Source organism: Ambystoma mexicanum, chromosome 12, assembly GCF_040938575.1.
Source record: "Ambystoma mexicanum isolate Mex_15411 chromosome 12, UKY_AmexF1_1, whole genome shotgun sequence".
Lineage (NCBI taxonomy): Eukaryota > Metazoa > Chordata > Amphibia > Caudata > Ambystomatidae > Ambystoma > Ambystoma mexicanum.
In genome coordinates, this window is record NC_090936.1 from 768,716,551 (window position 1) to 768,731,166 (window position 14,616).

The window sequence follows — 14,616 nt, forward strand, 5'->3', positions numbered from 1 at the left end:
GCACGAGTGCAATGTTTGCCCTAGTTTTAATAAATGGCCCAGTTAGTAGTAGGGCAAACTTTGCCATGGTGCAAAAATGCATTCAAAGAACACATATTTTGCACTATGGCAATGTTTGCCCTAGTGCTAATACTGTACAACATTGCACTTGCACTGGTGCACACTTTCTGTAATGATGCTTCTTGATATAAACTAAGTTTCCTTCTTCATAAAGCCAAGACCAGAAGGTAAGTAGTTTACGTGTAGGTTTATTCTCTTAGATATGATGTAGAGAAAGCACTGGGACATCCATCTAGCCCAGCAGCTTAGGTCCAACTGACATCAGTAGAACCCAAAACTTACATCAACATTCCACCAAGAGTCCCAGTGACATCATAACACCAACACTCCACCTAGAATGTTAGTGACATCACCACCGTCCCAACACTCATAGCCATAATCAATCACAGCACAGATTATGACACTTCTCTAAGTTGATGTGAATGTATTAAAATACTCCAAAATCAGTTGTCCAAAATATTGCATGCGCTCATAATAAGGAATCATTTTTATCCTATTGTTAGGTATAAACTCCCCAGACAGAAATGCATTGAATTGAATTGAATTGAATCGATATTTTATTTCTATTGCGCTCCTACACAAGTGTTTCAGAGCACTACAAGGCAAGGTAGGGGAAAAGGGGAGAACAAAACAACGAGTTACTAGGCCCAGTGACATTGAGAACGCGCAGGTCTATGGGAGAGGGAGAGGGGAAAAGTGCATGTAAGGGGGGAGAAGTGGAAAGTGCGGAGCAAAGGTGAAACAGATAAATAATAATAAATAAATAATAAAGTCAACAAACAGTGGTAGTGTAGCCAGCAAGTGGCAAGTGCTGGGTTTAAGTCAGCAGAGAGGGTAGGTCTAATAAGTGCTAAAAAAATAAAAAGGAGGGGGGCTGTATGGGTACAGATACAGACCCCAGTGCAAGGGGTGGCCCGGTGGCAGTGCGGGAGGTTCGCAGGCTGAGCAGGTACCTGGGACAGGAAGACAGAGGGTGGCCCGGTGCACGATGCAGAGGGAGAACAGATCAGCAGGGCAGAGGGATTACGAAGGCAGAAGCATAGAGGAAGGTCTTGAGGTGCTTCCGCAATCAGAGATGGTTCTCCTCGGGTTTCAGAGTGGCAGGGAGGCTGTTCCAGAAGGATGCCCCAGACAAAAACAGAGATCTACCCCAGCTTGTTTCTTTGAAAAACGACTGACCCTGAGGGAGTTAGAGGTAGAGGAGAGAAGAACTCGAGAGGGGAGGTATTTGCGGAGGGATAGCTGAAGATATTTTGGACCCAGGCCCCAGAAAGCCTTGTGGATAATGCAGAGGGTTTTGAATTTAATCCTTGCATCCACTGGGAGCCAATGGAGAGATTTCAGAGGTGGAGAGATACGATCCCAGGGCTCGAGGCCAAGGACAAGTCTCGCAGTCCTAGTCTGGATTAATTACAGAGGGCGGAGAGTAGATGCAGGTAGATTTAGAAGGAGGCTGTTACATTTGTCCAACCTAGAGATAACCAGAGCTTGGGAGACAGTGAGATTCTGGGTGAAGTACAGGAAAGGCAGAATACCTCTGAGGAGGTGCAGTAGAAAGTTTGACTTTTTAGAGACATCAGAGATGTGGGCGGAGAAGGAACACGTGGAGTCAAACATGACCGCGAGGTTCTTAGCCTCGCAGGTGGGGGTAGGAGGAGGGCCAAAGAAGACCGGCCAGAGAGTGAGGGGAAAGGATGGTGAAGGTTTGCAGATGAGGAGGATCCCCATCTTCCTGGCATTCAAACAAAGATCGTTGGCGGCACACCAATCTTAAATGGCAGTTAGGCAATCAGAGATGAGAGAAGGAGAGGAAGTGCCCGAGGGCAGCCTGAAAATGAGTTGAGTGTCATCAGCATAGAACTGGACAGTTTAGCAGAAAATGACAATGCAGTGGGCGAGAGTTGCAAGGTATTGGTTGAAAAGCCACGGCGAGAGGTTAGACCCCTGGGGAACACCACAGGTAGAGAAGGAGATAGATGATAGAAAGGAACCAATTTGGACCTGGGAGGGTCAATCAGAGAGGAAAGAGGTCAGCCAGGCCAGAGCCTGATCAGTGATACCCAGGTTATCACGGAGACAGTTGAACAGGATGGTATGGTTGACCGTGTCGAAGGCAGAAGAGAGATCGAGTAGGATGAGGATAGAGGGAATGTTAGAGTCAAGGTTGGAGAGCAGATCTTGACAGATGTTCAGGAGAGCAGTTTCCATGCTTCTGGCATCTCTGAAGCCAGACTGGTGGTTATGGAGACAGCCAACAGAATCGGAATGAAGGTTAAGCTTAGAGATGGCCAGCTTTTCCAGGAGTTTACCCAGAAAGGGAGTAATGGAAATTGGGCGATAGTTAGCTGGACAAGTTGATCAGCTGTGGGTTTCTCTGGAAGAGGATGCACAAGAGAGTGCTTCAGAGGGGAGGGGAAGGATCCTGAGGCAAAGGAGAGGTTGCAAAATTGGAACTGGCCGGAGCGAGGGTATCAATGTGGTCTTTGATGGTTTTAGAGGAACTGGGATGAACCTGTTTTGACAAGGCTTTCATAAATCAGACTTGTCTAGCAACCTCATCACGGGAGAAAATGCATGAATCTATAACTCAAATATCCTTGCTAGATCCCTTAAACCGTGTGCGCCAAGCATTTAACAGTGCTTAACCCCACTTTGGAAATCCCATAAGCAAAACATGGCCTTTTGGATTTTCAAAATAACAATCAAGCAGTAGGAAGTATTGCAAAGGGCTATTGCTGGCCAACTACAATAAGGGCTCACACTTGCACTTCAGAGAGAAGAAAGTACAGTTCCCAACAACGTGTGTAATGGACGCTAATTAAAGATTTTGAATATCTTACTAAGCATGCCTAACTATTGAACGAGGAGAACATTCGGTATACTTTTGGAAGATATTTGAAGTTGTAGGATGTATGCCTAGCATTCTAGGACTCCATTCATGCAGAATTGCGCTCAATTAGTAAGCAAAAAAACAATATATCACACCTCATTAATTGAAATTGGCTTTGCGTGCAGAAATAAACCACAAATTAATGATTAAAGGATTTGTGATCGACTCCATATTTGCCTAGCTTCACAGAAGTGAGTCATGCTTGGGAGGGTGTGGGTTATGGGTTAAGTTGCTGCATTGTGAACCTTTACAAACAGTGTTGTATTCTTAGCTAAGATACTTGAACAAATAGTCTTGTAGTTTAGTTTTCATCATATCACTTTATCTCTGTACCTCAAATTATAAATGGGTGTCTTCTAAAACCCAACTGTACACTTGTCTAGTAATGGCGCAATTACATGGCCCATCGCATCCTGGATTTTGTAAACGAGCGCTAACTGAACATCACATACCATACTCTTGTAAATACAGCCGTTGGTTTTGCAGCAACAATAATGCTCCCCATAATGTTGGCTTGCTGCCGCCGGTTGGAGTTATTTCTGCACTACATCAAATGGCCAAACTTCATGGCAAAGTGTAGAGAGGACGTGGAAACAGTGGTGAAGCTGCTGGGTATAGAGAAAGATTGGACCATAATTCCATAGTCAATAGAGAAATATTTGCCATTACAAAAATACAAACCAGCGATAGTGGTTTGGAATCTCAGGGTAACCTGGGTGAGTGGTTTGAGGCTAAACTAGCTAGTTAGGGTGGTGAACCCTTCAGTCACATACAAAACAGAACTTTGGCAAGGAGGGCTGCAACATATTTTATATTTTAAGAATACATCTGCCGCCAGGAGGTCAATGGATGCCACCAAAGGCTGTTTGTATTCATAAATGTGTTTATCGTAGTTAAGTTACAAATTATAACAGGCAACTACAGATGCAGCAGGGAAAACAAACCTCTCAATAAACTCAAAGATCTGATATATATCACTGCGAAAAGACGCATAGCCATGCGATGGAAAAGTCCGAAAAGCCCAAGCGAAGCACAATGGTGGGGAGATCTCAGAAAATGGATAACTGCTGAGACCGGAGCATGGGAAACTGCAATTCAACAGCAAAGGCTAGACTCCAGCCAAGAACTACAGCGTTGGATAGCACTGACGGTACCGCCTCTTCACCCCAAAGCGCCGGATAGCGCCTCAGACAGAAGTAATAACGCTTGCTCGTAAGTTGACACGAAGATCATTGATGGTCTGCCCGTGGTCTTGGCAAGGGGAGGGAGGGAGGGTGGGGAAGGGGGGGGGGGGTCAGACACCTGATCTATATTTGAGAAAGTCTTATTGATCATGATTGTGGGCCTGATCACGACTTTGGTGGTAACACCGGCGGTATTACCACCGGCGGTATTAGCCCTACCCCCGAACTCCCCGGCGCAAATAGCACCAGATCACGAGTTCGGCGGTAATGTAATTCCCCATTCCCCATTGAGCCCATTCGGGAATACCCCATTCCCCATTGGGCTCAATGGGGAAAATTCACGCTCTTACCGCCGGCGGATTTCCCGCCGGCGGTAATAGCACACATTTTTGGCAGATTTCCCCCCGGGCCAAGAGCTGGGGTGAAATCTGCCGAAGTCCTGATTTGGCGGACCCTTAAATCTGGCGGTAATAGCACGACCGCCAGATTTAAGGGTTACCGCCAAAGTCGTGATGAGGACGTCTTGTTATACTGTTAAAAAACCAATAAAGTTATTTTTAAAAAAATTTACAAATAATAACGAACAGATATTGAAGGGGAAACACATTGGCTGTTTTCAGAAGCTGCTGGGGCTCTATCAATCTGCACCACAAAAACTATGGCCCTCATTACGACCCTGGCGTTGGACCATGGTGCTGATAGCACCATGGTCCATGCCGGTAACTTACCGACTCTGCCATGGCGAAATGGGGAATTACTGCCCCATTCCGAGGTTGGCAGGGCGGTAATTCCCCATGCCGCCATGGCCTTTCCCCATTCCCATTTTTGCCCCATAGGGCTCAATGGGAATGGGGAAGGCGCTAAGTACGGTGCCGCAAATTAGCACTAAGGTCCCTTTGTGGGTTGGTTTTTAACGCCTGCAAAAAGCAGGCGTTAAAGTCTCCAACCCGCAAATGGACCTCGTAATCAGGCGTTAAGGGTTTAACGGCGCCGTTAACCCCTTAACGCCTGGGTTGTAATGAGGGCCTATATCAGTGTATGGTCTCTGACATTAGAGGACAGGGCACACACGCTTAAAGAAGTAATTTCATCAAATCTAGTTGCACTGTGAAGGGGGATAGGCACAAACAACATTGTGCGCTTACACAATTTGTCTGGGTTAGCAAACAAAGGATCTCTTGTTGCCTGACTGTCAATAGTTCAACCATGGTCACCCGCGACTAGCGTGCCCCCACCGAAGACGGATAAACACTGGGTTGAATGTACAAGTCTAATTCGCACCCTGGGAGTGTGAGCCAACCAATGAGATGACTGGAACGGCGTGCAAGAATATCCAATCCCTGCCTGCTCTTCCAGCAAGCCCCCTCCTCCCCGCCCTTCGCTGGGTGCCCTTTTTTATATTTCTTTCTAATGTGGGTAGGCAACAGGGAGCGTCTCCCTGTTGCCCCCACCCCCAAATCACACGATTACCCTTCCCAGGCGCACTTACTTGTGATGGTATTTAATTTGATGGTACTTAGTTCTTAATTAATGTTACTCTGCCTTCATGGTTTGCATAATCATCAGAATGCATTACATGGAGCATTCTTGTTGATATGATATGGCATTTAATAACGCGCCTATACACAAGTGTTTCAAGGCGTGATGAGGCAAGGGAGGGGGAAAAGACGAAAGACAGAGACAGCGATCATACTAGGCCGGGTGACATTGAGAACGTGCAAGTGCTGGGGGGGGGTAGAAGTGCGGCGGAAAAGGGGAGGGGGCAGTGCAGTACATAAGATAGTCATAAAATAAATAAAGATAAATAATAAATAAAATAAATAAAGACAATAAATAAGAAGTGCGGTCAGCTGGTGCAAGTGCAAGGGTGGGGGCAGACAACAGGTGTCAGGTGCTGGTAGGGGGCTGTAGGGATACAGAACAGTCCCTGAGTGCAAGGGTTGCCAGGGGGACCTGGCCTGGGAGATCAGAGGGTAGCCAGGTAAACCATTGCAGTTTCAGTTTCAACCAGGAGATCAGCAAGGGAGCAGAGGAGAGAAAGCAGAAGCAAAGAGGAAGGTCTTGAGGTGCTTCCGGAACCAGACATGGTTCTCTTCAAGTTTCAGAGAGGCAGGGAGGCTGTTCCAGTGGGAAGCCTCGGCAGAGGAAAGAGATCTACCACCAACGGGTTGCTTGTAGCAAAGAGATTGAGAAGGAAGATATTTAGGAAGAGACAGTTGACAATATTGAGGGCCCTGGCCCCAGAAGGGCTTATAGACAATGCAGAGGGTTTTGAACTTAATCCTATTTGCCACTGAGAGCCAGTGCAGAGATTTCAGTCCTGGAGAGATACTGTCCCTGGGCTTGAGGCCAAGGACAAGTCTCGCAGTCCTGTTTTGGATCAGTTGCAGAGGGCGGAAAGAAGAGGCAGGCAGATTTAGAAACCAGGGCTCTGGAGACATTGAGCTTTTGGGGGAAGGAGAGGAAAGGAAGAATTCCTCTGAGGAGGTGCAGCTGGTAGTGTGACTTCTTAAAGACGTCGAAGATATGAGGAGAGAGGTAAAGCCCTGGAGAGTAAAGGGCTGGAGAAACTGCTAGGCTGTTGGAGAAGCGGCACATATTGAAAATCGATCCTACTACTGTCCCACTGTGAAAGAAGACGACGAAGCGTGGCTCCTTTAAGAAATACATCTTTTTTGCTTTCCGTGTCGCAGAACAGATGATCAGGCACGTCAATATGTGCTGTTTGAAATACACGACCGCGCTGCCCTTGTGGCGTAAAGCCCTGGAGAGTAAAGGGCTGGAGACGCTGATAGGCTGTTGGAGAGGCGGCACATATTGAAAATCAATCCTACCACTGCCCCACTGTGAAAGAAGGGGACGGAGCATGACGGAGCGTGGCTCCTTTAAGAAACACATCTTTTTTCTTTCCGTGTCCGAGAACAACTGATCAGGCACGTCAATACGTGCTGTTTGAAATACACGACTGCCCTTGCGGCGTAAAGCCCTGAGGAGTAAAGGGCTGGAGACGCTGTTAGGCTATTGGGCATGGACGGCTGGCGGCATTGATCCCTGCAGTATCGCTGAGAAGTGGTAGGGCAAGCTGTTTGCTGAGGTCTACTGCAGGAAGGAAGTCAGGAGCTAGCCCTGCCCGACCAGCATCAGACTTGCTTAGGCTTCACGGCCCCTCTGGGATTCCAGACATTACCGCTGGTCAGTCCACTAAACACGCCGGTAAGTGACAGTGGGAGGTGGCTGGGAGGGAGACTGTTGGGGTTCAACCCCTTTGATCTTTCCCATGGAATCTAACACTATTCTTCATATTATTCACGTGTATAATTAAAGTTAAATAATATAGCTAAATTCTTACATCACAAAGAGCCTAAATCAAGTGATCAAAGTTAAGAACTGCAGACGGCCTTGTGTGATTGTCATACAGTAACGCTGTTCACCTGTCTGTGAAAGGGGAGTGACAAAGATCAAAGTCTACCCGGTACAATTTGAGAAGTGGCCCTTTAATAGATGATGTTAGACCAATCCACTGGGACGGTTCATATACGGAACACACAGTTGGTTCGCAGGTGGTTCTTCCGGGGTTAGCAAGCCTTAATACATGTTCTGAAGGGCCAATTCATGTGCATGCACAAATTCATCAAGAGGTGGCCATTCAGATAGCCCCAATGGAGGAGAGTCTTGTCCAGGAGTTATCTAACCCCTTCCTTACCAGTGCACACGATTTCACTCTGACAGCTACTAATATAAAAGGAACAATCGACAAATTCTTTGAGAGGTGCAGATATTAGAGTACAAGTGCACTCTATACAGCTGCCCAACTTTGCCAGCCTCAGGACTTAAATGTCATTGTTGAGAATAAACAATCTCTCCTGCTGGGGCGGGGGCTGGACCTCTCGCAAACATCTAATTATTCACGTACTTTGATGCAAAATCCCTTGTTTCAAGGGAACATGCTCAATTCAACTGAGGAGTCCAGGAGGGAATCTATGGCTCCTGCGGAACCAAATCAGACTTTACCTGGAAACGCAAATTATAGAGACCAGCGGAGCCCCAGTAAAATCAGGAGGGGGGAGGAATTTACCCTTCCAGCCTTGAACTTTGTGCTTAACTCGCTGGTTAAGGTGTTTGAATTGATGAAGGGCGATGTACAAACACACACTGGTATCCTTATGGAGATGGCGAAGGAAATTGAGCAGTTCGAATTTGCTGTTGTGGGTTTGAAAAGTGCAATAAACTGCTCAGTGTTACCAACCTTGACGAAGCTCGTAGAAGGATTCGTAAAACAAAGTGGCAAGTTGATGGGGATGAATGATCTCTTGACTGGTTTGCTGTTGGAAGACAATGAGACTAAGAAGTCTCTAGCATATCTCATACAGCTCCAGACAAAGAGCAAAATTAATAATCAGTAAATGGCCTCTCCAGTGAAGGGTCCCTCGCCATCAACAATGGAGATAGTTGACGATACCCCTCTTTCGGAGTCAGTTATGGAAGAGTTCTGTCGCTTGGCCCAGGCTGCGGACACATAATTGAAATTCCCATGGCATTGACCTAAGAAACAAATAAGTTCACAGCAGACATACAAGAGACGAAGAAGGATCAGACGAAGAAAACAAAGTTTCTCTTTACCTGCATCCATGCCGGTGATCTCACAGGAAAAGAAGTAAAAAAACATGAAGGGAAAAACGGCAAAAAAATCTCAAGGTAACAATTTTGTTAAGGGGCTCAGTGGTCATGGTAAACTAACTGAGGAAACTGTTGATGATCAGACAGAGGATCAACAACCCTTGAACTCCAAAGCCTCGGTTGCAGCTAAACCCAAGAAAAATGGAAAGAAAAAAGCTTCTCCAACGCCAGAGGACTGTTCCACACCTAAAGTTACCATAGGTATCCAGACTGACGCTGGGTGGAACAAGGAAATAAGTCGCAACCCTCTGCACCAACAAGAGGGTTTAAGATCTGCGATAACTGGGAAGTTACTCAAATGGGTTCAGATTTTTCTGCCATATCAAAAACTGGTTCCAAATGCTATTTCTCATCATGCCTCTGGTCTAAAAATAGCTACAATTTTCAATATGACAAGGAAAAAGACGTCATTACCCGCAGGTTAATCTGAAACTCCAACTGAAGCCGCTAGTGACAAAAATAAGAAGTTACCATCACAAACTGGAAATGAGAAACAGAATCAACCAGAAATAAGCCAGGAAATAGAGAGTCTGGCTATCTCTTCGCTGGTGGAACAGTCTGTCAACTTGACTCTGGATGGGGGCCGCAATACGATCAATGGGGGAAGCAGCCAAGAGATCTTTGCTCCCTAGGCAGTGCCCAGACTCTGGTTTAACAGCAACATTAATAGACAAGCAAAATAACCTTGAACAGGGGGGCTTTACTTACAATGATCAAAAAGATACCCGACCTCTACCTGTTTTCTACTAGGGACATTGAGTATGTTCAATTCCCAGAATCTGGTTTGGCAAGCTTGGCAGAAGTAGGGTTTGCCTCCTAGATTGGTGCTAAAGCTATATTAAATGTTGTTGACAAGTTGCGCTTACATGGCTTAGAAGTGTCGGAAACTCGACCAGGAATTGAAGTGGGCAAGGCGGGTGCGGAAGGGACGCATCCTAAACAAGTGCCAGTACAAAATTTGTGGCAAAAGAGTTCAGATGTTGACGCTAAAGGTGGGGCAGACCTAATGCCGTGGCCAATGTTATCTGAGATAATCATGCAAATATGCCAGAAATTGGGAGTAGGTCAGAACTCTCTTTAGTTGGGAGAACATAAGGATTACCAGTTAGAATATGCGGGGTTCCAGTTCCTTTAGGAACAATGAGATGAGAGCTTCACAATTTGGTGGAAGTGACCTGATACCACTGCAGGAGACCTGGTTAGTAAATGTTCCTGAAATAGAGGGCTTTAATTTAACAATACCATCAGCAACGTCCAAAGCCAAAGGTAGACCGATGGGTGGCCTTCTAATAGCCTTCAGATGAGCACTCTTTGCTGACGTAGTAACTCTTCCATGTAAATAAGAAGGTATTCTTGTATTGAGGGGGGCTATGTCCTCGAGTAGAGGTTGTGTGGAGGTCCTGGTTGTAAATCTTTATTGGAACCCTGCTCGAGAAAAATTGATTGCATTTTTAGATTCAATTTCAATCATCCTTGCCGATATCAAGTTGTCTTATACCAATGCATACCTTGTGGTGGGGGGGATCGGAACTCTCAATGTGTCCAAATTAACCATCTCGACCCTAAAGGTATAGGTAAAGAAATAACAATGAATGGTAGAAGGTGGCTGAATTTCTTTGACGATTGGGACCTTAAGATCTTGAATGGTTCAATGGAGGGGGATCTCCCACCCTCCACTACATGGTGTTGAGGGATTACAGAATCTACATTAGATTATATTTTTCTTTCTGCAAATTTATTTGATAGATGTGTGTGCTTCTCGGTTAAAGAAAGTGGTAAAAGTGACCATAAGCGACTTGAAGCTGTCAAAACTGGAATACCCATAAAACAGTTGACCAATGGCAATATTCTGTTGTTGTTAACATCCACAAAAAACGTCTTGTAAAATATCATAAAGATGAGGACCGCCTAAATGATGGATTGGACCAATTTTTTAATCTATTATCACTGAAGGATTTGGAAAATAACCTTAAATCATCCTCAGAACCCTCCACATGGCATACGTACATACAAACACGTGTTTGACGAAGCTACTTGGTCCAAAAAAAATGAAACACGTGGATTATTAAGAACATTAAGGAAGGAAGTGTCAAATAAATGTATACTGGCCACTGAAACAAAAAGAATTCAAAGTAACTACCGAAGTTCGTCCAGACATCATAAGGCGATCTGTCTGCAAAATGATGGGGAATCTAGTTTTCAATCGTTTACTTTTCCACTTGCGACATACCATAAGTTATTTCAATTCTTAATTGCGAGTGTCAAAAAAATGAGAGGGTCTTCACACTTATTATTTCATACATCTGCTTTTCTCTTTTGTTATGCAGTTCTTTCTCTCAATTGCAGGTGCCAAAAAAGAAAGGGTCTTCACACTTATTATTTCATACATGTATCTTCACTTTTATTAAACAGTTCTTTCTCTCTAACGTGTTTCACCCCTGTTTGAATCACAGGGGATCATCAGGAGAGATTTTCGTGCTGTTATTTGAAAAGAAAATATTCAAAACACATTTATTATATTATTCAAAGCAAGAAAGTAAAAGAGAAAATAATCTATTCCAAAAACTTTAAAAGAAAAAAAAGACACTGGTAATTTTTTCTCACCTTAGTGGTTACTGCAGTGATTTGTGTCTAGATATCTTACTTTTGTCTTATTTAGTTCTATGCAATGTATTGATTTGTTCTGCTATTATTTTGCCTTAATTATTAATGTATTCCAATTTTCAGTTTCACAAATATGAATGATTGACACTCAACAAGTTTTGTTGATTTGAGATTGTAATTGTTAAGACTGAATACAATACTTCACTGTTTTACACTCAAAGATGCCCCGTGTAAGGAAAACATAGAAACAAAGTACTCTCACCTGGGGGTAGAAGCAAGGATAGTTCAGGATGATGTAGAAAAAGAATACCCAGAAGAGGATTGATATCTGCTTCTGTCTTTAGATGATAATTGGAATTTCCCCCAAGAAACACCCAGTGAACCGGCACAAAGGCCAGGGCACAGGAGGGTTCCCAGGGAAACCCTCTTGGGGAATAAAACCCTGCGGAGCTGCTAGTGAACGTAGACTCCTTGAGAAGTCCCGGGGATGTAGATTACGCTATCCCGGGAGTTTTTGGTGATGACTGGTTGTGTCTTTAGAGGATTGGGTCCAGAGCAGAAGTGCCAGGCTGGCTAAAGAGAGATAGGGAAACAGAGTGATTAGTCTTTTGAGTTTGCCTTGTAATGGGAAAGACAACTCTGGAAGCGGGAATCTTACCAAAGGATCTGATGGTTACTCGGTTTTGAAATGAGGAAAACCGAAGACCACGGATGAGCTAAAGGGCTGGGTACACTGGACAAGGCAGAGCACAGAACAGAGATGGTAAACATACAATGAGGTGTAACTAGGAAAAACCTATATTCAAGAAGGAGAGAAGAGGGCAATCTTACCCAGAACAACCAGAGACCCTCTCTATATTGAGAGATAACAGATGTCCAAAAGGAGTAAGAGCAAAAGGTGTTGGGTCTGTATAATGACAAACGTAAACTATGAATCCAAAGTGAAGAGAAACCATTAAACATTCAATGCTCCAAACTAAACGAATGCCTACCAAAAGAAACCCTAGGAACCCGCACCGGTAGAAGGCGGATGCAGAGAACAAAATCCTCCAAAGGGAGTTGCTTAAACAACCTCTGTAAAACACTGAAACTGAAAGGCTCTGAGACGTCCTACAACAACACACGTCAACAAAAACAAAGTTCAGTTAGGATCCAATGAACACAGTCGCAAAGATTGAAATCAGCAAAAAGGCAAGCCTGAGCAGAGAGAGTAAAGGATTCCCTAACACGGACTCACGTAGCGTTCGCCAGCTCCTTGGAGAGTAGCAACGCGTCCTTGTCCGGGATCTGTAGGTTGATAAGCCGTCGGCGTCTCGTCCCTGAAACGTTGCAAAGCATTCTGGGGCGCGATGACTAGACTGCTGCACACACTGCAGCGGACCGTGAGAGCCGCCATGTTGGAGTCAGGCATGTCAGCGAGAGCCGCCATGTTGGAGTCAGGTATTGTACTATGGGAAATGCGAATGATCGTGACAGTATGCCCCCCCTTAGGATTGGCACCTGCCGGTTTGCCAGGATGTCTCATATGAAATCTTTTAATCAACCGAGGTGCATGGATGGCAGATACTGGTTCCCAGGTACGATCAGCAGGAGTGTACCCCGTCCAGTCAACTAAGTACTGAAGACGACCCCGATGGTATCGTGAGTCGCAGATTTCTTTGACTTCAAATTCTGGCCCTGAATCAGATACGATGGGTGCAGGACAGTCCGAAACTGTGGGATGGAATGTACTCCGATTATCGGGCTTAAGTTGTGACACATGAAAAACTGGGTGTATTCTTGTCCAGGAGTTAGGTAAACAGAGTCTGAAAGCCGCGGAACCTATGGCAGCAATTACTCGGAAGGGACCAAAATACAGAGGAGAGAGTTTAGACGGAACACGATGTCTAGGTAGAAATCTGGAAGACAGCCACACCCAATCTCCGGGTTTGATGATAGGTGCAGGTGTACGATGGCGATCAGCGAAGTGTTTTCTCTTGTCCTGGGAATGGCGTAGAGCGATAACCGCGGAGCGGTGTCCTTGACAGATTTGTTCCGTTAGTTTATTTAGGTCTGGAAACTTAGTGTCAGACCTCTTCATAGTGGGAAAAGATGTGGGACTGAACCCATAAGTACACTGAAAAGGAGAAGTATGAATGGCCGAATGGTAAGAGTTGTTATACGCAAACTCAGCTAGAGACAGGAGATCCTTCCAATCGTCCTGGGCCGCAGAGATTTAACTCCTGAGATAACCCTCTAATGTTTGGTTTAGCCTTTCAGTTTGACCATTCGATTGGGGGTGGTAACCAGAAGAGCCCTGGACCCCCCCCAGAAATCGGCATACTAGTTTCCAATATTGGGAGGTGTATTGTGGACCTCTGTCCGAAATGATTGTTTCTGGTAAGCCATGAAGGGAAAAAACATGTTTGATGAAAATACGTGCCATTTGAGAAGCAGAGGGTATCCCAACCAAAGGAACAAAATGAGCCAACTTAGTCAAGGTGTCAATTGTGACCAAAATAGTAGAATAGCCCTGAGATTGTGGCAGGTCCACAATGAAATCCGTGGATATTATTTGCCATGGACGGGAAGGGAAGGGCATTCTGACCAATTCTCCCAATGGTGCTTGTCTTGGTATCTTATTTTGTAAACATGTGGGACATGGCTCACGTATTCCTTGGTGTCTCTTCGCATAGCAGGCCACCAAAAGAAACGTGAAACAAGATCCAAAGTGGAGGCGAAACCTCAATGTCCTGCGATCTTGGATTTATGGCACATATCCAAAACCTCCTTTTGAAGAGAACGAGTTGGAATGTACGCCTTCTGTCCCATGAAATAACATCCATCCTCTTCTACCAGAACAGATCGGTTAGATAATGAGAGCGATTTCTTTGCGATGGAATCAGAATGGGCTCTGAGGCGAGACAGAAAATCTGGAGCTGACACTACTCCCATGGTTAGTGGTGGAAATATGGGTTCTGATCTGAAAGGATTGTCGATAGGATGGTCCTTGTGAGACAGGGAATCTGCTCTTAGATTCTCCCTTCCAGGAATAAATGAAAACGTGATTCTGAAGGGAGAGAAAAAGTGAGCCCATCTTGCCTGACGGCTGTTACAAGTCTGAGCATATTGAAGTATTCGAAGATTATGATGGTCTGTACGTACTTCAACCGGGAATTTGGCTCCCAAACGTAAATGCCGCCATTCCTCAAAGGCACGCTT

The 14,616-nt window shown here is 45.1% G+C and overlaps 1 protein-coding gene across 1 annotated transcript in view; it reads left to right on the plus strand.

Moving 5' to 3' along the window:
- The window catches only part of LOC138514668 (pinopsin-like), a 200,774-nt gene that overhangs the window by 55,726 nt on the left and 130,432 nt on the right, over positions 1 to 14,616 (plus strand). The window lies entirely within an intron of this gene.